Source organism: Psammomys obesus, unplaced genomic scaffold (assembly GCF_907164565.1).
Source record: "Psammomys obesus unplaced genomic scaffold, mPsaObe1.curated_primary_1811, whole genome shotgun sequence".
In the NCBI taxonomy this organism is placed as follows: Eukaryota; Metazoa; Chordata; class Mammalia; order Rodentia; family Muridae; genus Psammomys; species Psammomys obesus.
Genome location: NW_026587556.1, coordinates 1,000,467 through 1,020,154, shown reverse-complemented (window position 1 = coordinate 1,020,154; position 19,688 = coordinate 1,000,467). Strand labels below are relative to the sequence as shown.

The 19,688-nt window shown below is 40.3% G+C and overlaps 1 protein-coding gene across 4 annotated transcripts in view; it reads left to right on the top strand.

Annotated features, from left to right (window-relative positions):
• Positions 1–19,688, top strand: part of Chrm3 (cholinergic receptor muscarinic 3) — a 450,464-nt gene that overhangs the window by 323,328 nt on the left and 107,448 nt on the right. The window contains exon 4 of one of the 4 annotated variants that reach the window (XM_055603955.1): positions 981–1,027. The exons of the other annotated variants lie outside the window; for them this stretch is intronic. The gene's annotated coding sequence lies outside the window, so the exon portion shown is untranslated. The remainder of the gene's footprint in view (positions 1–980; positions 1,028–19,688) is intronic. 4 annotated transcript variants of the gene reach the window in all.

The following is a 19,688-nucleotide window of genomic DNA, read 5'->3' as shown; positions in this document are numbered from 1 at the left end:
GATAGATAGATAGATAGATAGATAGATAGATAGATAGATAGATAGATGATGTGAAATATGCACAGAGTCTTCATGCACATTGAAAAGAAAGGAAGAAAGGGAATGAGGAAGGAAATGTAAGTATGAGCAAGACCTTGGCTGGATCCTGAATTGTATAAGCAAGTGGTCAGCTGAGGAGATGTCATTTAGCCAATGACCACTGTGGCTACAAAGACAAGAGTAGTTATTTCCCAAGAGCATCTTTTTGAAAGAATCAGAAAAAAAATTTTGACAGAATAAGAAAAATCACTCAAGTAGACAGTTTCCTGTGTTGACTTTGAGAGCATCACCATGTGTGAGCCATTCCAGTTTGGTGGCATGTGTCTTGGACAGTGGTGAAAGCCCCAGAATGTCCATTCATTTGCTCGTTTGCTCTTTCAGTACTTATTGCCATCAAATGCTGTTCTTAGCACTGTGGTTTTAGTAAAGAAAAAAAAACAAAACAAGTGAGACAAAGAAAGTATCCTCGAGAAACTTCAAGCAGAGAAACAAATACAGGCCTTATCACCAGCTTGCAGACATGTACAAACCGTTTGCCCATGAGCACCAAACCACCATCTTGGAACCATCTGAATAAATAACTCAGACTTTACCGTCTGCATCTTGACTAGCAAACTGCCCAAAGGTGTTTTGGTCAGTGCTGACAGATTTTAACCAGCAGTTTTCTTGAGGCGGTGGTGGTGGTTTCCATGAACATTTAAATATTAACACTTCTCTTTTTCAATTATGTCTTTATTTGTTTTTATTTTATGCCTTAGATTATTATGTAATTATATTTTCCTTTCCTCCCTTTAAACTCTCCCATATGTTCCTCTTTGCCTTTTACAAAATTCATGGTCTCTTTTTTATTAATTATTGTTACATGCATATATGAATATTCATGTGTAGTCCTAAATATAACCTCCTCAGTCAATATAATGTTACTTGTATTATATTTTCAGGGCTGACCATTTAATTTTGGATAACCAGTTGGTGTATTCTTCCTTGGGTAAGACTATTTCCCCCACTTTGCACATTCCTTAGTTGCCTGTAGTTCTTGGTGTAGAGTTGAGGCCTTGTGTGCTTTCCCTTATCCACTTTGGTATGTCTGTTATTATTGTCCTTGTGCAGCTCATGTTTAGGCAGTCATTCTTGTAAGACTTTATAGGTGTAGCTTCTGACATTACTAGGAGACACATCTCACAGCAAACTCCCTGATCCTCTATTTGGCTCCTCCCACCTTTTCATCCCTAGTTCTGCAATGTTCCCTAAGACTTAGGTATGAGAATTATTTTGTGGATATATCTGTTGAGACTGGGCTCTACAACTCTTCATTTTGATTGGTTGTGATTTTCTGTATGGTCTTCATTTGTTTCGAAGAGAGTTTCCTTGATGAGGGGTCTGAACTACACTAATCTGTTGGTATGAGGACAAATACTTAGAAAGTAGTTAGGAATAATGATGATTTAGTAAAGTGATGGTTATAGGTTCTCCTATAGGATCCATGACTTCACTAGCCCTAGGTAGTTAGCTAAGTTTTCAATACCAAGCATGGATTCACTCTTATCAAGTGGGCCACAAGTCCAATTAGAGAGGTGTTGTTTACCATAGGTCTGTTTGCCACTACTGTACCCTTAGGGTTATTGTGCCATGATGGTTATAGTTTATAGGCATCATAGCTGGATAGGAATGTTGGTTGTGTCTCTTTTTTGGAAGCTTGCATCAAGCATTCATCTGGTATCATCAATGAATGAAAGGGACATTCAAGTCAGTGCTAGGTAAGGAGCCTCCAGCCTCTGTGTCTGATATATGTGGTGTCTTCAGGTATACAGACTTACTTCTGCCTCTTAGGAGTAACCGAGGGCAATAGCGGTAGCCTAGAGTCTCTTGAACAACCAAGAACTAATCCTTCAACTTCATAGTGTTGAGTATCTTGTTAGGCAGCGTTTGGCTCTTGGAAGGAATATTGTCAGCTGAGATGTAAAAATTTCATTTAAACTATATGTGTATATTTATATGCCAACTTATATGTATTATAGGGGTTTGTGGTGGCTAGTGAATAATATGATTCCTTGTGACAGTTTCAGACATCCTTGCTATTAGTTTATCCTCCTGTATTTATCTCCCGCACTCTCCCTAATTAAAGCCCCCCTTTCTATTATCCAAATTAGATCACTTGTACCCTGATATTTCTCTCTATATATCCCTCTTCCCCTTACACAGGCAATGGTCCTTTCCAGTGGGTGAATGTTGTAGAAGCAGGAGGGAAGATGCTCTTTTATAATTTCTCTGATGGTGGAAAAGAATGCTCAGTCTAATTCCCATGCTAAGATCATTAATGAATTTCAAACCTATAGGGCCAGGGCTGTCCTGTCCTGTCTTAAAGGGATTAGGCATTGGATTAAGGGACTTTTCTGTTCCAGCAAAGCTTACAGGAGCTTTCCTGTTTTATTGAGCGAGAATTCTTTTTAATTTGAACAAGATTTAGCCTTCCTTTGTTCTCTTAGCATAGAATCCAAGCCATACCTTACCAATACTCTGATGGCCCCGTTCAAGTTTTTAGAGGCTGTGTGTGTGTGTGTGTGTGTGTGTGTGTGTGTGTGTCTGTATCTTGTCTGTGATGTATGCATGTTTGAATGTGTATGAGCACACATGTGAGACTTTCTAGGTATAGCTTCTGACATTACTAGGAGACACAGCCTAAAGACAAACTTCCTGACCCTCTGGCTCTTGTAATCTCAGGTGTGTGTCTACATGTGTGTGCATGTGTGTGTGCATGCTCATGTATCCATGGAGACCAGACGCTTTCATCAGTGTCTTCTCCAGTCACTGTCCCCTTTGCATGATGAGGCAGGGTCTCTCACTGAACTTAGAGCTCACTGAGCTCACTGATTCTACCTGGCCTTGCCAGCCAGCTCTCTCCAGAGACCACTGTCTTTGTCTCCTGTGTGCTGAAATTACAGTACAGGCCACCACACCCACCTGGCATTTACATGGGTCCCATTCTCGTGTTTACACGGCAAGCACTTCACCAATGAGTCTTTCCTTATATCTTCCCTTCCTGTCCTGAAATAAAGTCTGCTCCCAACCCATCATGGATGCTGTGATCAGGATTTTTCAATGTTTTCTTTACCTTCAGTATGTCTTAAATGCTAAATGCTGTAAACTATGTGTTTTGCATCAACAACACAGAAAAAGCTTCGCTTATCAGGAAGTGACTTATTTATAAACCTTAAGTACCTAGAAAAAAAATTAACCCCAAGCAACCAAACTCCTTATTTTTATACTAAAAAATGAAAAGCCTTTAAATCCTCCTTGCAGTTTCTTTTTTTCTTACTTCACTTCTAACATGTTTGATTATCTGGTTTTCTAGCTTAAAGTAGAGAAAGGGCATCAGAGACTGGCAAATTCAAGTTGACCATAGGGGCAGGAGAAAGTCCAGAACCCAGGAAAGAAAAGTGCAGATTAAAAAAAAAAAAAGGTTGAGGGATCAATGAGATGGCTCATCTCCTTCCAGGCATTTGTCACCAAACCTGATGACCTGAATTCATTCCCCAGAAACCCATGAGGTAGGAGAGAACCCACTCTCATAAACTGTCCTCTGACTTCTACTATGGCTCGCACGTGGGTACCAACACACCCTAGAGAGAGAGAGAGAGAGAGAGAGAGAGAGAGAGAGAGAGACTCAGATGTTTTTCAATGTGAATAGGGCTGACGCAATAGCTCAATAAAATTTATGCTACACACAAGTAGATCTGAGTTCAATCCTCAGAGCTCACATAACAGAGCCAGGAACTGAGGAAGTGGACACAGACAGATCTCTTGAGCTCCCTGGCCAGCCAGCCTAAGCAAATTAGCAAGCGGCAGGACCTAAGAGACCTTGTCTCAACTAAACAAATTAAATGGCTCCTGCAGAATGACACTTAAGGTTGACCTCTGGCCTCCACATGCACACACGCACAACACACACACACACACACACACACACACACACTAAACGTTTATGTGAAGAGAAGAAGCTCTAATTTGTAACAGCCTACAGCCAGGATGCTGTGTTACCAGCCAGTTAGGAAACCCTTGAGTCTGTGTTTATTCCCAGCTACACAGAATAGTAGAAAACCACAACACTACAGGGATCCAGGTAAGTGGATTGCACAGTTGGCATGGGTGTCCTAACTTTGGGGTATTTTGTAGCTGTGCTAACTGTAAGACTAAGAGCATCTGAAACCAAAAACAGCACAATTGGATGAATAAGGCAATTGCATCTGAAATTAAAAGCTACCTTAGAAATTGAAACAATTCAAACCAGGTGACTTCTTGTCCTTTTTTATAGTGATATATCTCATTCTGATCTCCTGACTTTTTGATGCTGTGTCAAATGAGGCAGGTTTTGTTTTGTTTTGTTTTGTTTTTATACTTCTGTTTGAATCTGCAGTGACTGGTTTTCATAGTTAGGTTGCTTTCTGCCCCAAACCATTATTGTACCACACTCATTGCACTGAGAAGAACATGCCCTTGTATCTCGAGAGAGGATGGGTGCTGAGGTGTGAGGGAGTGAACTGAAAACAAGGGTACCACATGCCCATCACATAACAGTTAGGGCTTAAGCTGAATGTTACCTCTAAATTAATAACTCTAAGCTTAATATAATTATGTTTGAACTTATGAAGGCTTTTACCAGTCAGTTGATCTCAGAAAAAAAAAGGGAGGGGGAACAGTGTTGACAGCAGAAAATACAGAACCCTAAGATGTTTATATACAGACTGAACATTTGTGTGTGGGTAATACCCATTGTCTACTAAGGAAGAAGAATTCATAGCTACCAAAATAGTGATAAACAATGGAGATGTCCAGAGGATTAACTGGATGCTACAGGTGCAAAAGCTGATGGAGGCAGGAAAGAAGCCAAACAATTTTCTATGTGCAGTTTTGAGCTACAGCTGAATTCTGACACCCAGGGTTTGCATCTCAGATGAGCCGTTCTCCCTATTTGATGCTGCCTCTTCTCAACTCACTCATTCCCAAGATTCTTCTATATTTTTGCATAATCATTCTGTATATTTTTTGTATAACTACCTTGCCCAGAAATAATTTTTTCAGACTGTTTATATTTGATCTATAAGGGAATGTTGAGATATAGGTTAACATTTTGGTTTTCCTGCATCAGACCAATGACTTTTTGTAATAATCACAGAATGTTTTATCATTATGCATGGTCTATTTAATGAAATCCAAAATAGACCACACATCTTGCCGCGGCCTTCTATTTATTGTTTGACAAGAGATGTATCTTTTTTTTCTCTTATATGGCATATGATGCTTTAAACATTATTTGTAAAGAACTTTCAGAATATGAAGAAAATGGTGCCAAAGATTTTTGGTATGATTTCTCATTTTTATTTATGCCCTTCATCCATGAAGCAGCTTCAAATTAATGTTTATCCCAAATCTCACTTAGTTATTCATGCAAGAAATGACATGCCGAAAGACAAAACTGTTTGCTGCGCTTGTCTCATCCTCTCATACTAATGAATGTGTGGTGCATCTCCATGTGGTATGCAGAGTGTATTTTAGAATAACTCTAAGGAAGGCATCGGACCCTATTAAAAATTATTGATGTGGATGTGAATGTATTTTCATGCACCTGACAGTGACTTTGTGGAACCGAAATTCATTGTAAGCAAACCACTTAAATTATGTGTTTGTGCTCAATAAGCATTGATAAGTGAATTCCCTGTTAGCCCACCCCATGAACTAGACAAAAGGCATATGTACCTTCATAAAGTAGCAGAGACATAAGGGCTTCATCTCAGAGGTGTAAAGATGTGGAAATATGTCCCTCTCCTCCCAGGTGACTGCAAGTTAAATGCAGCCCTTCAGCTGCAAACATCTTGCGTGTGGTTAAGAAACCAAGTTACTTGATCAAATTATGTAATCCCCCCCCAACTGCCCAGCTAAGTGGCCCCAGATCTGAGTGATTTGTTCTAGAAATACCACCTGTAGGTAGCTGCTGTTCACGCTCGGTGTTCTACGCTCAGCTGGAAGGCCTGGGGCTGACCATGTTGAACCCGAGAAAAATGCATTAATTGTGAACCCTTTCTCTCACCAGTCACCAATCTAGCTTTAGGCTCTAACTAAATTAAAAAGATGAAAACTCATTAAATTACCTACAGGTTTCTTATATGTTTTATTCGAATGGTTTACGATAACTAACCAGAAAAATGTTGTTTGTTATGATAATTTTAGTGCATTCATAGAATGTGCTTTGTCTTTTTATGTGGCCATCTATGCAAATTTAACTTCCGATTGTCATTGAGGGGAGGAAGAGAGGAAAGCCTTGCCTTGACCCAACAAAGAACATTCAAGTAGCCCTTTCTGTTCCATATGTGGTGCAGGAGTGGGTGGTATGTGTCCAGGTATGTGGGTACCTGAATCCAGAGAAGGGTGTTGAGTGTGCTACTCCATGGAATGCATCCTACATCCTGCAGACGGGGACTCTGGCTGACCCTGGAGCTGGGCTGCCAGCCAGCAAGCCCAGCAATCCTCCTGTCTCTAGCCCTCCCAGCACCAGCAGCTGAGGTGCATGAAGGTCTCCGCATGGCTTTCTGCATAAATGCTGGGGATTCAGAGTCAGGTCCTCATGATTGCGCCACAAGCACTCTTACCCAGTGAGCCATCCCCCGGCCTCTATATTCAGTAATTTCAACAGTTGTGTGCTAAGATGTAGGCAGAAGACAAGCTTTTCTTCCTCTTCACGTTCCTGGCAGCACCCTGCTCTGCGCCTCCATGCTGTACATCTTGGCAAACACAGTTTGAGGGAGTCAGCGACTGGTCAGTTATGAGCCCTCTCCAGGCCCAAACAAATGGTAGCATAGTATGATTATGGTGACACTGTAGGAGATACCGTACATTTCCATGAAAATTCTTCACAGGAGCTTGTTGGAATACAAAGGCGGAAATAACATATATGTAAATTATTCCAATTTTATCTAACATCTTAGGCGTTGTCTTCATGCTTCGTAATTTTTTTAGTTAACTGAAATTGTTAAATGCCTCAACATTCATGTTCTTAAAATTAGCTCATCTATTAAAAGCGACTCTGCTTTAAGTTGACATGTCTATTAAAAGGACTTTTTTCAAAGAAAAAAAAATTACTTTTTACTTTATAGTTCCATATGGTTATTTTATAGGAAAAGCTTGGTTGACAGAATCTCATGTGTGTTTTGGTAAGTTATTATAGCGACTGGTGAAAATAAAGAAAATGTACAACTTGGGCTGTGGAGGTGGCCCAAGGGGAAAAGCGATTATCATGCGTAAATGAGGACCTGAGTTCCAATCACCAGGACACACGTAGAGCCAGAGTAATAATGATGGTCTGTAACCCAGTGCTTCATACCCAGACGTGAGGCAGAGACCGGAGAATCGCCAGAAGCTAGTGGGCAGGCTAGCCTGGTGTATGCTGAAGTGAGATGGAAAACTTCTTTTAAACAAGGTAGAGGCAAGAGCCAGCACCAGGGTTTCCCACATATGCACTATGGAGCGTGCACACACACACACACACACACACACACACACACACACACACTGATTCCTCTAACATGTAAAGCCTTGCCTTATATCATAGGTAGTCATGTAACTATGATATAAGGCACATGGAGTTAGGATTTCTCAGAATAAAATTTCTCCTAACCCTGGTGCGCCTGCCTGTTCAAGAACTTCCACCAGCAGGTACAAAGCATCTTGTCCCAGAAGCCAGGGCCTCGGCAATGCAGAATGTCTCCGAGTCAAGGCCCTAGCTCTCAAATCTACGTTGTTTCACAGTGTTTAATGGAAGCTCTCAGATTTAGTAAGTGGTGCCATAACTAAATCATTAATCTGGGGGTAAGGGCTCCTCAGCACACGGACAGTTTCATCCGGAACACCGTGTTCTGTCAAAAGGGCTTACCCAGAGTACGCACATGCTCTAGCAGAGAGGAAGTGTATATTTTAAAATATATGCAGGGACACCTTGGGCTGGCTCCTACCTCTGTATGAAGTATGTCACTTTGTAGAGAGCTCTTTAATATATCATCAGTTTAATTTTACGTAGGATTTCGTTTTATAGTCATTTATCAGGTAGGAGGGGAGATGAATATGAATGGTTGAACTGCTTTTATAAAAAGAGCCGGAGCACAAGAAGTAACCAGTTTTGGGGCCTGCCAAATAAGTCCCAGCCACAGACCACAAAACACAAGAGACTAAAGAAAAAAGCTGCCGCCCGGCCTGCCTTCTCCTTAGACAAGGTGGAGCAGCCCACCATGCTGTGTGAGCATCTGGGTTTATTCTTGGTCAATGTATAAAACTAGTTAGCAACAAATACTATGGTTAGTTTACATTTTGTTTTGGAAAAAAATATAAAATTAAGAGATCTTTGAAACCAGGAAAATGAAGGATGCACATGCTGTATTTTGTCCATTTGTGCACGTCCCACGAAGAAAACAAACAAGTGTAAACTCTCGTGTTCGTTGCAGAAATAAATTTTTGAGTGCTGTGTTAATAAAGAGGTGAGCGTATTATTTTTTAAATCATCCAGACAGGGACCATATAATCATTTATAAGCATGTATCCCTTAATACCTGCTAATACATTTATATGACATATTTTTATTATATTTTATTTTTGAGATTTTAGTTACATCATTTTCTTTCCTCTGAACTCTCCCATATATTCCTTCTTGCACTCTTTCAAATTCATGGCCTCTTTCTTCATTAATTGTTGTTAAATGAACATATGTATATTTATATGTCATATTTTATTTAAGATTTTAAAATTATCCTTTGACTGACCAAAACTGGCATCATTAATGAGGTTTACATTCTTAATCCAAAACAAAGTGTATCATGCCATGCACCTTAGAATTGTCACTAGAATCTGCACTTCACCTGAAAAATAGTGTGTGTGTGTGTGTGTGTGTGTGTGTGTGTGTGTGTGTGTGCCTCTTCAACACAGGGATCATAAACACCATCTCACCTGGCAGTTTTATGTGGATTCTAATACTCTTGTGGCCAGGATTTTCATGGCTGAGTCATCTCCTTACTTGTAAAACTAATACCTTTCAAGTAGCATAGCAGCCAAGGATCTTGCTAATCTGCCGCTCTCCTGCCTTCCCTCCCTCCCCAGCATGCATCTCCTTTCTGCCTTATCTGGTTTCTGGTTTTGCTGTGCCTTTCCCTCTCCCCTATAACCTCCTCTTAGTTCATCTTCATAGATGTAAGATGCTTTGTCTGGCTATGAATTCTAGTTTTCCTGAGAACATTCCTTTGACTGAAGATACTAATCCGTTTGAGGTGTCTCTGGCCAGTAATGCCTGGTACCCTGGCCTTTATGGCTCTGTATATAACTTGTGGTTTCACACCCTCAGCTGTCTTTAAGATTTTTGTCTTTGTCACTAGCTTTAAGCAACTTGGCTGTGTTATTCCTTGGTGTCATTTCTAAGTGTGTCTTGTACTTGGCATAAATCAAGCTTCTTGAATCTACACATGCTGGTTTTCACCATTCTTGGATAACTATATTGGTTTCTCTCTTTCCTCCCTCCCTCATCTCTCTTCCTCTGGAGTTTCCAGTCAAGTTTATCTGTCTCTTGTGCCCTTCTGCTTGCAGATGCTCTTTCCTTACCCAAGTCTTTATTCTCTCTGCTTTTGTTTAGATCATTTACAACTCTATCTTTGTGCATATTTTCTTCTACAATTCTTTTCAAATATACTATTACTCACAGGTGTATTTTTTCACTTCAGAAATGCATGTTTCTTTTTTAATTTATTTTTTATTTAATTACAATTTATTGACTTTGTATCTCCTCATAAGCCCCTCCCTCTTCCCCTCCCAGTCCCACACTCCCTCCCCCTTCTTCACACATGCCCCTCCCCAAGTCCACTGATAGGGGAGGTTTTCCTCTCCTTCCTTCTGATCTTAGTCTATCAGATCACATCAGGAGTGGCTGCATTGTCATCTTCTGTGGCCTGGTAAGGCTGCTCCCCCCTCAGGGAAATGTGATCAAAGAGCAGACCAATCAGATTATGTCAGAGGCAGTCCCTCTTTCCATTACTATGGAACCCACTTGGACACTAAACTGCCATGGGCTACATCTGTGCAGGGGTTCTAGGTTATCTCCATGCATGGTACTTGGTTGGAGTATGAGTCTCTGGGAAGACTCTTGTGTTCAAATTTTCTGGTTCTGTTGCTCTCCTTGTGGGGTTCCTGTCCTCTCCAGATCTTACTATTTCCCACTTCTTACATAAGATTCCATGCACACTGCCCAACAGTTGGCCATAAGTCTCAGCGTCTGCTTTGATAGTCTGCAGGGCAGAGCCTTTCAGAGGCCCTCTGTAGCAGGTTCCTAGGTTGTTTACTGTTTTCTTCTTCTTCTGATGTCCATCCTCTTTGCCTTTCAGGATGGGGATTGAGTGTTTTAGTCAGAGTCCTCTCTCTTGATTAGTTTCTTTAGATGTACAGATTTTACTAGGTTTATTTTATGTTATATGTCTATATGAGTGAGTATATACCGTGTGTGTCTTTCTGCTTCTGGGACAGCTCACTCAGAAATGCATATTTCAACTTTACAATTTTTTATTTGATTGGTTTTGTACCTTATATGATTATTTTTGTCATGTTTATGCTTTTCTTTCCCCTTTTTCAACTCAGTACATGGGAACACTGGCTCTGTCATGAGGAAGGGGTGCAACAGTTCCTTGAATGTTTGCATCTGCTGGTGAAATTCTATCTATATCATGGCTAGATCTACTCACTGGGGTTGATTTTCTTCTGATTGTGGGTTTTCCTATTCATTTACATGCCTACATTTTTTTTTCCTCAACTGAGTGATGGATCCAATACCACTACTAGATTTTCTGTATTCCTCTAATTTTTTTTTTTTTATCATTGTTCTGGGCTCCATTTTTTCCAGGCTTGTTTTTAAGGTTTCATATAGAAAGGGCCAAAACACACTTAGCATGTCAGTGTTTGTCCCTGATACCAATGCACATCCTACAGAATCTGAAGCAGACACACTGTATGTCAGGAAGCCCTTCCTCTCTGCCAAGCTGTTGCTGCCCCTTCCTGAAGCCCTGTCCCTGGACTCAGAATTTGCTCACCCAGGTTCACTGGCCCTTTTTACCTACAGATTTCTGAAATGCTAGTTTTCAACTGTCTCCTCTTTTAGTCTTCTCTGCTAGCTCTCACCATCTTAGCATCCAAGAACCCAGAATTTGCCTCAGTATAGCAAGAGCCTGTTTGGAGATCCTTTCTGTGAGTTTATGTGGAAATGCTCTCTGAAGTCTGAATATTAGGACGTCCCTAATATTCTTTTCTACTGAACACCACTGTCCTGCATTACTCATTGTCCATACTCTGAAAACCATCGTTTCATGCAGTGTATCCATTTTCGTTGTTGAGTGAGGAATTCAGTTTCTCTCCTCTCAGATATGACCGGTTCAGGCCCCTACCTCACCCTTTCTTTTGATTCTCTTTTACTCTCACAAGCCTAAAGGACAGTTTGTGACCACCTTGTCTTCCAGAAAAGTCAGTGATGACTCTACCCTCAATTTTGTATTTTTTCTTCCTCCTACACTACAATAGGTTTCTATTTCGTGTCAGGTCTTTCCTTAATGTGCACAAGGTGCCTCTCACTGAACTAGAAGCCCCTTGGGTGAAAACATATATTGACGTGACCATGATATGCCCTTTCAAAATTCTCCATTGCATAGACCCAAGTGTGAGCAGCAATGGAGAGTCAGTAAAGGTCAGTTGAGGAAATGAATAAAGTGTCTCAGAAGACATTTGTAACATGTTCACTTTAATTAATATGTGAGAATTTCTGCCTATGTTTAACGCTGAAGACAAATTAAACGCATTGCCTGTATTTGCATCTTTTGTTGTTTCCTTCTAGTCTTTGTGCAGTCTGAGCAGTGAGGAGGCAAGAGAATAACAAGGGTGCTCATTAAATTTGAAGATGATACCAAAGTCTAAAGAGAGTCAAAAATCTCAAAATATAAGATTAGACCTAATTATACCCTTAGTAAGTAGGATAATCAGTGGCCAAAAATCTATGTAGAATTGAACAAAACCACAAGGCATTAAATTTTAGAAGGAAACTAAGTTATATGCCGTGGCTTTCACATTGAAAGAGAGGCAAAAAACAAAAATTTCTGTGGTTGTGAGATGCTTTGTAAAAATGGCAAAAATAATTATTATACTTTCGTGGTCATAATTGTAAAAAATCCTTTAAAAATTCTGTCACATTTTGAGGGCCATTTTTGTTTGTTGAGAGCATTAGAAAATATAGGTTGAGGAGAAAGCTATTAAGATATTGCAAATGGAGCCTCTAAGGAAATCCTATTTTGTTTTTGCGTTTGGCCTTTTCATTTTCCTACAGGAACAAAGGACATATATGGGAAATAAATATGTGGTAACAAAGAAAGCATGCAAACAACAAGAAGCACCCCATGCCCTCAGCTGAAGCAAGGGTATTGCCCTTGGCATTGGGAGTCTGTAAATAAAAACCATGGTAAATGTTCCCGTTCAGTAGGGGCCTGGAGGGTACTGTACTAACAGCTATTGAGGCTTACAAAACAATGCCTGGCATTCACGTGGCTCTGTTGCCTTTCAGTGCACCATGAACATAGAATATAACTTAAATGTCATGATTATCTTGTGAAATATTAATTCCATTTTACAGGTGATAAAATTGAATAGTTGCAGGTAAATGAACTCAGTGGAGTGGTGGACTAGCAGCATACTCTAGGCACAGATCAATGCATCTACAGTTCTAAAGTAAATAGAATCCCACGGAAAGAATGCATATCAGTGTGGTCTTGATTGTTATTTTGTGTTGTTTTTGAAATTTTTTATATAGAGGATGTCAGGTAGTCCAGGCTTGTCCCAGACTCATTAGGAGTTGATGATGATCTTGGATTTATGACCCTCCTGTGCCTGCCTCCCAAGGACCGAGATTAAGACAGACACCATCATACCAAACTTTTTGGGTACTAGAATTTGAACTCAGGACTCTATGCATGCTAGATAAAACACTACCAACTGAGCTACATACATCTCCAGCCCTAGATCAGGCTTTAAATGTCCTTCATGCTGTGGAATGAAAATAGTTACTCTCTCTGGCCTCCCTCCTTGAATATGTACTCCTGCAAATGCCTATAAGTCCATCCATAGTCAAGAAAAAAAATGTATTCATGATGTTCAGGCTTTGGGCACCTGTGATATAAAATATAAATATAAAAGGCCATTGCCTTCCTTCTGCACTGTCTCCTTAACTTCTTGGGCGTTAGGTAAATTTCAGTACTGTAAGCTGATGTTGCTGCTGTGGTGTAAGGTTTAGTAATGTGTTGCCATAGCTCTCCCATTAATGTTGGTCTAAGAATGGTTAAGTTTATCAGAGCCTTTAAAATGGAGGTAGGAAGTGAGCAGCAGTAGTAAATTGATGCCCACTAGAATTATCCTTACTCTAAAGAATGTTCTTCTCTCTCACTACAAAAAAACAAACAAACAAAAAAACAAATAGGAAAAAAAAAATGAAGAAGATGATGAGTCTTGAGGAAGCTTCTACCTAAAGCTTTCTTCTCTCTCTGCATTCTATTGACAGCTCAGCTGTTCTGCATGTATATATTTGGCTTGAGATGTAGGTATAGGTAGATATGATTAAATGGAAGAAGGACTTGGGGAAATGCAAAGGAATTTTACACCACTGATATGAAGAAAAAATTCTCTTCTGAATGTATTTTTCACAACATAAAACACTTAATTTACATGTGAGTCTCCAACTATAGAAAAATGAGTTGATTTAGGCAATATTAGCTCAATACTATAATTTCTCCCTCCCCCAAAAAAGAAGTCTATGCCTTGACAAACTCTGAACAGTTCTGTACCATGCAAGAGTTTGGAGCAGTGTACCAAAAGTAGGTAGAGAATGAACATGATCCTCTAAAGGAGTCTAGTGTCCAGTTGGCTGGCTGCCACTGAAGCAATATGACATGACACTTTTTGCATGCTTTATTATATTTCAGGAAAGTCTATTCTTTTTTTTCCCCTTGGGACGAGGTCCTACTATGTAGCCTTGGCTAGCCTGAAATTCATTCTCTAGACCAGGATGGCCTTAAATTTATAAATATCCACCTGACTGTCTCCCAAATGTGAGGATTAAAGGTGTGCATGGACATTCCCAGCTGGGATAGGACATTCTTTGGCTCATCTGGAATCACAGACAGTTTGGGAATGCTCATCACAGTCCCTTAGTTTAGAGAGAGCCGACTACCACTCAGAGGTTCTCAAGTAGAATGTTCCTGAAGCTTCTCTACTAACAATGCTGTAGTTCAGGCATCCTGTCTTCTTGGAGTAAATGTAGGGTTTGCACTTCAGAAGCTGCCAAACTTCACTTTGCATCTCTCTCCACAGGCGAGAGTTTCTGAGTTCTCAGTCCTCCCTCATGTTCTCTACTGCTTTGGAGAAAACCAAAAACTCTGACCATTAGCCAGCCACCAGGCTTCACCCACTGCCTGAGCATTGTCACCACCATAGCAATAACTGCTGGTTCCATCATCTGATTGCTTAAGAGCATGATTTTTTTTAAGAAAGCACTTGATAAAGATTAATAGTAGTCAGAATCGAATTGTGTTGCTATTGTTGGGTTCCATGTATATAAATATCAGTAGACACTGAAGTTTGGGAGAGAAAAAATGAATACATGATGTAAAAGTTAATGCAACAGTACTCATACCTTAAAAAAAAACTCAATATGGCTTCCTCAAACACAAAAATAATGGCTCACCAGCACCAAGGAAGCTGACATATCAGTTCTTGTTATTTGTCTGTTCAGTTGACCTCTCCTCCTGTACACTAATTCAGTGGGTCTGATTTACATAGCCGGAGACTAAATGGAGATCAGGGCACTCTCTAAAGCAGTGGTTCTCAAGTTCCTCATGCTGTGAGCCTTTGATACAATTTCTCATGTGTGGTGACACTTAACCGTAAAATTGCTTTTGTTTCTACTTTATAACCATAATGTTGTTACTGTTATTAATCATAATGTAAGTATCTGATATAGAGAATATCTGATATGCCACCCTTATGGAAGAGTTGTTCAACCCCAAAGGTGTTATGGTCCAGAGACTGAGAACGACTACTTTAAAGTGGTAGAATATTTCAACTCCCTTCCCTGTCATCCTTACATATTATCATTTATTAGGAAATTTCTTAGGAAATATTAACTTTTGTATGTCCTCCTTGTGAAAGAAAAAAAAATAATGGCTCACACTGCAGAATTAAGTAAGTTTTAAATGAAGGTTAGAAAACAGACAATAATGATTGGAGGGACAAAGTGGTGATTCTAGACATCTGTTAATCATTTGGAAATGTTTTCATCATATGACTCTTCTGAAATCTATAGACTGTGATGGCTGTACATAGATAGATGTCAAGGTTTAAAGACGTTTTACAGGTTAAAATGTTCCCATAATTTAAGTCTCCTCTTTGCAATCCACCTCCATTTGAAGTGAACTAGAGCATCTAGGAATCATAGCCTTTAGAACATGAGCTATGTGAGTTGTTGTATCTGTGTTTTGGATTCTCTGTGTTCAAGTGGTGGATGAGGAAGCAGTAGGGACAATGGTGGACGTACTGTTTTCAAACTGGGATAAGGGCAGTGTCAGGTGGTCGCTTAGTAATTAAAGACTGCTGCGTGTGGCCAGTGCCCGCAGCATCTTGTCCAGTGACTCCCTGGGTCTAACCTCTAAGGTATCAGGCACAAGCATTGATGTCTTTGTTATGTCAGGTCTGTTTTGTGCAGTCTCGCCCCAGAGTTACCCAAGAACATTAGTATCAAAGTGCTAGACCTCATAGACTGTGTGAGCCCAACGTGTTCCCTGCTTTAAATGTGAATTTTGGTAATGTGATTGCCATCCTATTCAGCATGTAGAGCAGTTGCATAAGCACTGTGCTTCAAAGGGCATCAGGCCTTTCTGCCATGGGCTTTGTTGTTGCTGCCCCTGATCCCGCTAGATCACTCAGCAACTCCAACGCTCTGTCTTCTATCTCTCCAAGGCTCAGAACCATTTTATAATGGCACATCTATTCCTGTTGAGACTCTACTCATTTTTTTTGTCAAATCCAGGAATGTTTTCCCTTTTAAAATTAAAAGAAAAGTGATTATTTTTTTAACAAAATACTCTTTAGATTTTGGAATGCACTCATTTTCTATCAAAAAGAAAAGCTCTGTATTAAAACATGGCTGAATCCTGCCTGTGGGAAATTCTACCATATATGGCAAATACAGCCAACCTGTAACAGTTCCATACTAATTAGTTTTCATTGCCATGGGGTTTTGCTCTAGATACTCAATGGATGCATCTTGGTGGGGCCAAGATCCAAATGGGCTCCTGAAAAGTGTCTCTAATGGCAGACTTAGGTGACTTTGTGACCTTCTGCTAATCTCTGGTGGATATATCATGCCTAATTTGTGGTGTGGATGATTTATTCTCTTCATACAAATCTTCACTTGTACTTCAAATGAAGTACAAGACATCATTTCAGTGAAATACAAAAATGGGTTTAACTTGGCTGAGGATGTACACGGGAAATGTGTGTTTTTTCCTAGCTGTCAAGACTTTAAGGATTCAGGGATTATTGACTGGGGAATACAGCCTACCCATTGCTGGAGATGAGGGAAAAGAGTGCATATGAAGATGACCACCAGAGAAACAATTTCCAGAATGCAGAGGAATGACAGGCTGGTGATAGCACACACAGGGAAACACTGAATTCAAAATACTTAGCATGAAGGGCTAGCTCAGTAGGGTGCTTACATCGTGAGTGCACGGCTCTATGTTCAGTCCTCAGCTCTGAAAACAAAAGTTAGCATGGATAATCTGGAAGTCACCTGCCTCTGCCCATCATCATGCCGGCTGAGGAAAGAGTGGAAGTGCTCAGATGAGCTTCCTTTTGGTGTACCATGAAATGCACATTCAGGTAAAATATCCTTCTTTGTGACCTTTGTGGAAATTATATTAGTAACTTTTCTCATTGTTCTGCCCAACTACTTGGCAAGAAACAATTTAAAGGAAGATGGAGGAGCCAGATAAATAGCTCAGTGATGTGAAGGGACTGACCAAACAAGCCTGCTGATCCTCAAGCTTAAATTTGATCCTCAGAACCCAAGTAAAGGTGGAAGGAGAGAAGTGAATCCACAGATGTTCTCTGACCTCCACACACAAGCCATGTAATACACACACACACACACACACACACACACACACACACACACTATGTATAAACACACGCCATAATAATAAATAAACTAGTGTGGCTGTGTTCTAATAAAACCAAAAGCATATCTGATTTGGCTCATATGGATAAAAACAACGTATAGGACACAGAGTATGGGATTCATAATGTAATCTTAGGTTAAGCATCATGCTGCAGAAATAGCTAGTCTTTATTTCTTTGTGGTTCTGTTTGTGAAAACGCAAACATACAGAGCCTGGGAAATAGCTCAGTTGGTAAAGTGCTTACTCTGCAAGCATGGGATTTCAATCCCTACAACCTACATACACACACACAAAGCCAACCAACAATGGTGGCCCATGCTTTTTATTCCTGTGGTGGGGAGGCAGAGACAAACAGGCCTGAACACCTCACAAAGCTCGGTGGATGGCTTCCTGAGGAATGATGCAAGGTTGCCTCCAGACCCTATGCATACACTCATACTTACTATTGTATGTGACGCATACTTAGTAAAAATCTTCCTTTGAATTCTGTGTTGTGATGTCTTCCTGGGCCAGAGAAGCCACTCTGCCACATTCTTGATATGTGACCAGGGCACATACACAAGAGATCAATACACAGAGCAAATGAAGGCGAAGAGATATTCCTTTCCTGTGTGCAGTATACACTTCCTAATTATTCAAAATTTACATGATTGGGCATTATATTTATATTTCTGGAAGACATGAGTAGCTTCCCCAAATCCAATTCCACATTCCACTGTCAATGGCCTCTTGTCAACCCTCCTTATCTAGCGGCTAAAACATTGTTAGGAGCTTCTTAGAGATGTTGAAAAAAAAAAAAAAGTTACCAACTGCCCTGGTTTCATCTGCTGGAGTCCTACCCTCTCTAAAAATTCTCCCACTCCCAGACTGCATCACTCCCTAGAAGCCTTCTTTTTTCCATGTCTCCTGTTTCTATCAGTGGCTTTTAACTCATTTTGCCTCTCATCAAACCTTTATTCAATGGGGACCACAGATGGCTGTCCCCTTCCCTCCTACTGGGACGGAAAGACATGCTCTCTGATTTATTACAATGTCCACTTACAAGTGTATGTGACAGGCATTTAGTAAAAATCTTACTTTGAATTTTGTGTTGTGATCTCTTCCTAGGCCAGAGAAGCCACTCTGCCACATTCTTGACATGCGGTCAGTGGCCATGACATCATGGCACTCAGCGATAAGGGGAAGCAAACCTTATCTGTGGTGCACTTTGATGCTAAGCTATGACAGGCTGGGGATATTAAATTTTGAGGTATGATTTTACCTTGTTGGATTTATCAGGATGTAATTCCATTGTAAACTGAAAAGCATCTTCTCCTGTTGCTGTTACCCGTCTGGATGATCAGATTGAAGTTCTTCAGGCAGAGATGTAATCCTGTCTACTCCAAATCCCCACATCCAGAACAAAACTCAGCATAGTGTCAACACTCAGCAAGACTTTTAGTTGAGGGAAGAATTTGAGATTCCTAATAATACCTTGAAGTATTTTTTCACTCTGAACTTTAAGATGTTCAAGAAAGGCATATATGTATCTATACATAGCAAAATATTTTAAAATCTCAAATTAAAGAAAACATGTTATTTCTTTCAAGAGGGTTAGATTCACTGCCAGTTGAACATAGACATTCTCAACACCATTCAGTGATCCAAACAAACATTCTCTTCCACCAGATATTCTATTCTGGGGACTCTCCAGCTACAATTTTAATAAGTGTATTCTTCTATTCACACGAGCCCAAATAAGTGTCTGCTTATCTCGAATAGAAATGAGGCTAGAAGACGTTAGTTGCTGGTCTTGAATTGACTGCCAGACACTGGTGTCAGGAGCACCAGCTACCATATTCCAAGGAATTCCTTGGCATTCACACCTACCCTGTTCCCTCCTGGCTCTGCTTCTGGCAGTCACAGCCACATTCCAGGCAAGATGAAAGCAGAGAGAAAAAAAGGCTGTCTCTTGCCAGATGTGGTAGCACAGCCTCTAACCTCAGCACTTCATGGAGACTGGAGGATCACTGAGAGTTTGAGGACAGCTTGGTCTACATAGTGGCTTTTAGGCCAGCCAGAGTTGTGTGATAAAAAACCCGCCTCAAAATAAGAGAAGTGTGTCTTCATTCCATTTTAATTCAGAAAGCCAAGGGTTCGCTACAAGTCTGGGTACCTCACACACACAGCCACTTATCTGCCATCACTAGTCAAGAAAAGTAAAGTGCAGATGCCTAGTTGAAATAGGCTTAGATGCCTATTTAGGCTTGGAGCATAGTAAAGTAATCTCCATATCTCCATTAAAAGAGCCTCTAGATTGTTCAATAATCCACAGAGGCCCCCTTAGAATGGAAGACAGAAGGAGAAGAGCCTGATAAACAG